This window comes from Galeopterus variegatus, unplaced genomic scaffold (assembly GCF_000696425.1).
Source record: "Galeopterus variegatus unplaced genomic scaffold, G_variegatus-3.0.2 Scaffold225, whole genome shotgun sequence".
NCBI classification, from domain to species: domain Eukaryota; kingdom Metazoa; phylum Chordata; class Mammalia; order Dermoptera; family Cynocephalidae; genus Galeopterus; species Galeopterus variegatus.
In genome coordinates this window covers 30,685-37,280 of record NW_007726336.1, presented here as the reverse complement: position 1 = coordinate 37,280, position 6,596 = coordinate 30,685, and positions in this window count along the sequence as shown.

Sequence of the window (6,596 nt, the reverse complement as noted above, 5' to 3'; positions counted from 1 at the left end):
TCTGAACCCTCGGCGGGAGCGCCACCGCGCTTCCCAAGCGGCGCACTGTAGCAGTGCGCCACCGGGCCGGCCCTAAAAACTAACTATTTTGAATTATACAATACAATATTGACTCAATTCTTCTCACCTGGGGACTGTGTGTTCTCAGTGGTTGGCCCAGCACTTGGCACAGAGTGTTTCGCGAACATTTTTTGGAAAAGAAAAAACAAAGCACAGTATGCTCGTATCCAAGACCTGGGATTAATGTCCCACTTTGCTGATTGTAGGTTGCGGTTTTGCTGAGATCGCTTAATTTCCTCCAGTCCTCTTGTTCATAAAACGCGGATGTCGATGTATTCCTGTTCTCACTCTAGCGAGGACCAGCACCACCATGGGAGAGCTCACCGTGCACTTGGAAGTGTTACCCAAATGTAAACTTCTAAAAAAGCAAGGGAGACAACTAGAAGGACAGCTAAAGCTCACAGAGCTCAGAGGTGCCAGGCACCGTTGATGTGATCTTTGCAACCGTCCTGTAAAGAAGATGATCATTTGCCAATAGAGCATACAGTTAGGACATGGTGGAGACAGGATTTGAACCCAGGCAGGCAGTGTGGCTCCACACAGTACATGTTCAAAGGCCCGCTGACGACTATAATAATAAGAGCTACCACTGACTGCGCAGTGACTATATGCTGAACTCCATGACAAGCATTTTACAAATACTTCATCCTCGTCTCTCTGGGCCTTATGACATGGGTACCACTGCTCCTTTTAATCAGAGGAGAAAATGGAGGAAGGGGTATCACTCGGCTAAGGCGTAGGCTTGCATCAGACCCACATCTGCCATACTTCAGAGCCCATGTTCTTAACCACAGTGGGGTGGGAGCCCCAGGAGGTGCACACCCAAGTGGGAAGCTGAGTCAAAGGTCAAGGGCAGCCCTGCCTGGGGTGCTATTTTGACTCTAAACTAAAAGTGCTGAATGGTCTTCATGCCTCTGTAGAAAAAGGAGGATCCGAAACGAGGAGCCAAGGGCGAGGATTGTTGGGAATTCAGGTGGGCTAGCGAGTTCCCCTTATGTTTGGAGGAGGGGCCTTAGACAGGCAGGGAGATCCTGAAAAGCTCTCCTCAAGTTTCTGGACTTTTGAAAATTCTGCTGAGCTCTCTGTACAAACGGACGTGGCTGTGAAGATCTCATGTAGGTAGGGTCTGTATTCCAAATTTTAGGCAGGGAGATCCTGAAAAGCTCTCCTCAAGTTTCTGGACTTTTGAAAATTCTGCTGAGCTCACTGTACAAACAGACATGGCTGTGAAGATCTCATGTAGGTAGGGTCTGTATTCCAAATTTTACTCATATTGTGTTAATATTCTAATGTGTTCAGTTTGATGTTTCTTCATGAATAGAATCAGGTTGTGCATTTTTGGTGGGAATACAAGAAAAGTGGAATGCTGGGTTTTTCACGTACATCAGCAGGTGTGTGAAGTCCAGTACTGTTGATCTCAACTTGGATGGCCTAGGTAAGGTGGGCTCTGCACCTTCCCCAATGTACGGTGACTGTGTTCCCCTTGGTGACAGGTTAAGTGTTCTGGTGGGAGGTGCATCGAGGCAATGTGTTATCCTGTTCCTTATTAAACTGTCACCCGCTAGTTCCAGCACCAATTGATGTTGTCTGAATCAGTCCTTCCTACGATCCTTTCCAAAACGTGACTTTCCAATTAATTCATTCTTTAAAACCGAACTGAAGGATATTTTACAAAATAACTGGCTTGTACTCCTCAAAAATACCAGTCTCCTAAAAACCAAGGGACTGTTTCAGATTAAAGGAGAGACATGACAATTAAGTGAATGTGGGATCTTGGGTGAGGATTTTTTTTCTTTTGCTCTAAAGTACACTGGGGACAATTGGTGAAATCTGAATAATTAGATAATATATCAATGCTAATTTTCTGATGTTAATACTTGTATTATGTAAGCGAATATCCTTGTTTTTAGGAATTACACATTAAACTGTTTAGGAGCAGAGCGGATTACGGCTGCAACTTTCTGTTAAATGGTTCAGAAAAAATAAGAGAACTGTGCCTAAGCGTTAACATGTGGGGAATCTGGAGGAAGGGTGTATGGGAGTTGCTTGTACTATTCTTGCAACTTTTCTGTATGTCTGAAACAGATTGTGGAATGAAGACTTTTTAAAACAGGCTGTGAGTTTGAACTGTTTGTGTGTTTAGCTCTATCTGACAGGGACTGGTTGGAATCCCTACCTTACGGGGAAGGAAGCGGGAGCTGTTTTGTCTCTGGTGACAGTCTGCGGTTGGAGGACAAGCTGCACAACCCCTCAGTGACAGGTGCAGGCTCGCAGGGTAGGAGGCAGCTTTGTCCGTTGTGCTGTCTGTGGAGGGGAAGCATTTGACCAAATCAACAAAATCTCGTTTTTTAGAACACCGACTGATAATAGCCCATTGCTTTTGCCCCTAAATTCCAACTTCCGGGTGTGACATTGTCACTGTCACGTAACCCCATTCTGCATCAAGTCTCCTGAAATAGCTTATTCCAGAGTGTGTTGCTTCCATGTGACTGATGGTCTTATGTGGCAGCGACAATAAAGCCCGTTAGCCACTAAGCCCCACGGTGAAGGACGAGCACACCAAATAATCAGTCTTCACCACCACATGAATGAGGTCCTGTCCCTGCAGAGCCACCAGAACACAAGCTCCATGCCCGCATGCCCGCTGCGGATGATGACTTCAGCCCACAAAGGGGAGAGGGGAGTGACCCGTCAGTCGTGCTTTGTGACAGCACAAGTTGCTGTTTCATTTTAGTCTCTTATTGGGAAGTCTGAATCAGTGCTCTATTTTGAGCACAAAGTCAAGACTTCTGTGGCTTCTGCCAAATCTGTTCACATGGAGAGCTGCTGAGCTGGCCTGCTGACTCAGGCCCCGACGATGCCTGAAGCTCTTCTGGGGGGTGGGACAGGGTTCACTGCAGAGCTTTTTCTTGGCTTTTCTGTCCCCTTCCCACCCTATCCACTTAGCATCCCTCTGGAGAGAATCCACATACATTCGTAACTTTACTGTATTAATAGCTTGCCAAAGTCGACTATCTCCCTAGGGAATTTGAGTTTCTGTCCTTGTGAGGGTCAGTTTTTTCTTCATTCTTCCTTCTCCCTGGACTTCTTGCAGAAACAGCAGGATTATTTACATGTAAGGTAACCAGTTAGAAACCGGTGACTGAGCTCCCACCTAGCAACAGCGAGGCTGACCCAGCAGACACCTCTGGGTTACAGAGTTCCTGCAACTAGGGTGCTTTACATATGCCGTCTGCCGGCTCATTTAACCCTCCTGCCACATCTACAAGATGTTGCCTCCCAGTTTTTCAGATGAGAAAATACATGCTCAGAGAGGTTGAATAGCATAGCCGAAGACCCAGGACTGGTGCAGGGATGAGAGTTCAGCTCAGTTCTGTTTGTCTAGACAGCCCTAGCATTTCCACCCCACTGCGCTTGCACATCGGGTAGAGAGGTACCACGACCCCTTCTTCACTTGCCAGTTCAGGGCCTGAAGCTCTTTTACCAAGTTGGTTTAGTGCCCAGATTGCACGTGAACTCATCACCCTCAGCACCTCTTTCCACTTGCAGTTGCTCTTTTATTTCATTGCTTTAAGGCTCCTCTATAACCCTGTTCAGCAAAAAGTGACTATATTCAAGATTTCAAGTTGTTCAGATTTTTCCACCATGAGTGACCTGGAGCTCTTCAAAATGCAAAGCCTGGGCAGTGCTGCCGTCTTCTGCCTCTGCCTGTGGGGTGCTGCAGAAGCCAGAGCTGCACGGCAGCCCCTGCTGTGGTTTCTAGTCTGTCATTTGTCTTTTTGTGACTTATGTGGCATCTGTCCCCACCCCTCCGGGGACCTGAAAGCCTGTCTTGTTTCCCCAGAGAAATCATGAGCCAAGAGCATCTCTAGTGTACGGCTTCTGACAGGTGTCTAAGAAGAATCTTCTCCTGTAGCCACTGAGGTGGTGCCCATCACCCCATGGCACCCTCCGAAATTGTGCCAGCTGGCGGCTCCTCAGAGAGGCATCCGCAGTTCTCCATCTGAGCCCCTGTGAACTTGACCCACACAAGGGATGGCCCCGAAGTGACAGGGGGTTGAAGATCCCAGGAATAACCTTCAACCAATGGGCCAAAAGCTTTGGTTCCTTGACCCGTGGGTGGGGCAAGCCTGAGGGGTGTGCTCACTGACCCTTAGAGGTCCCAGTGGGGTTGAGACACTACTGTCCACAGCAATTACTTCAGTCAAACACCCCGTGTGGCTTTCCTCTCTGTCTCACTCCCTCTCCCCTCCCAGTGCTTCCCGCAGCAGCTTCTAGAACATCCCTTGCACTCAGATCCTGCCTCAGGGTCAGCTTCTGGGGACACAGCCTTAGACACCCCTCGGGCCTCCTCTTGTATGTCCCCACTACAGTCAATACACTGTGGAGGCCTCAGGGTAATGTTGCTGACAACGGTGAGGACCGAGGGCACTGGGCTCCACACACACTTTTCCATGCTGGAAACCTGCTGTCCCCGCCGGCAGGCAGCCTCCCGGGGCTCCTGGACGACACGTGTGGGTAGGGCTCAGCGTGGGGGTCACCCCTGAAACGTGAGCGAGTTTTCCATTCCAGTGGCCCACACTGAAAGACACAACGCTCCTGCTCCAAGTCAAAGTGCCGCGAAGCTCGGAAGCAAAAGGATTTCCAGTCGGCCTCCCGGGGCTCCTGGACGACACGTGTGGGTAGGGCTCAGCGTGGGGGTCACCCCTGAAATGTGAGCGAGTTTTCCATTCCAGTGGCCCACACTGAAAGACACAACGCTCCTGCTCCAAGTCAAAGTGCCGCGAAGCTCGGAAACAAAAGGATTTCCAGTCATAAGGAGAGGCAGGTTCTGTCTTCCGCAGCCTCACAGTGTTTCAGAAGGGAAAGAGCGAAATGTCTCTTCTTCCCCTTCCTCCTTGAAACTCTCTTCCTTTTCTACCCCAGGTTGCCATGCTGCACTGTCACCTGACTGAGGCCCTGTTCTCAGCACAGCAGGCAAGGCTGTGTCTTGGCGTCCAGGAGCGCGCTCGCTCCCTCCCCTAGCGGTGGCTGGCTCAGGGGTGACACCTTGAGACCCAAAGACATCTCTCCTGGGACTTCTGGGCAGGTGCCCTTTGCTCCCCTCCGCTGGCTTCCCAGTGACAGGACGGCAGGCTGGGGCCTGCGAGAAGAGCCTGAAGACAGATCCCATGGGGGAGCCAGAGCTGAGACGTGGAGAAACACCAAGTCCCCACGACTCTGCGCAGCGGAATCTCCCTGTCCTCCTTGCACCTTTTAGTAATTGAGTCATTTAATTCCCTTTCCTGCTGAATCCTGTTTTACTCAAGTTTTCTGTCACTTACAGCAAAGTCCTAATTGATGCAAGTGGAAGGTAGCAGATTTCTTAATTTTTTTCCCCACAACAACCCAAGTTTCTTTCCCACTATCCTACGTGGCCCAGAGTGGCCCACAGAGGCCAAAGCGTGTGGCTGCCGGATGCCTGTCAGCGCACGCGTGTACAGGACATTTATCCTGGAAACGCTCCTGGTCTGTGGAAAGGCACTGATCCCTCCAGAAAGGGGGGACCAAACTCACAAGGAGCGTAAGGAATTTGCACTTGAGCGCCCAAGGGTCTGACTCTGACAAGCTCGAAGTTAGGCTTTTATTAACAGATAGGTTTATGCAAAAGCACTTGGGGAACTAAAACTTTAAATTTAAGCACAAAACATAATCACTTTAATAAATTGGGACCAATGCTTTGAAAAGGGAAGAAAAAATATTCCACTGAAAACAAAAGAAATTAAATATGTAAAAGAAACAATGTTTATCCATTAGCTCTTCTGTAAGGCTTACCTATCTGATCATTCTTTAGTGAGGAGTTACTCAGATTACCTTATTTTTAAAAATCCTTTAGTTTCTTTCTAACTTTTTATTATGAAATACTCAACCTACATTCACCAGTTAATGTTCTACCATATTTGTGCTATATACGTATATATATTATATAATATGAATACTTTTTTGAGGAAGCATCTGAGAGTTAATTACAGACATCATGACTGACACTTTACCTTTGAATGTTTTAGCATTTATCTCCTAACAAAAATCATCTGATTGTCACACTCAGGAAAATTAACATACAATACTATTATCTAAATGTGTGGTCCGTATCCAAGTTTTCTGTTTGTTCTAATAATATCTTTCACAGCTGACTTTTTTTCTTTTGATACAGGATCCAACCAACTGTCATGCATTGCATTTACTAATGTTTTACTTTTGAACATTATGCTACAGTCCTTTTTCCTGGTTCTTAATGAAGTATCTTGGGTTAATTGTAAAACCAATGTTTGTCCCCTCATTTACTTATTTCTGTCAATTTTCTTTAATTTCATTAATTACTTATTGAGAGAAGTGCCTGAAAATAAAGCCACACAGGTTCGTGTATTTTATGACTTTTATTTTTTTATTTTTATTTTTTTTTGTCTTTTTTCATGTCCGGCAACGGATCGCAACCCTCAGTGTTGCCCCTGTACCGGACTGGGACCGGCAACGGGATCGCAACCCTTGGTGTTGCT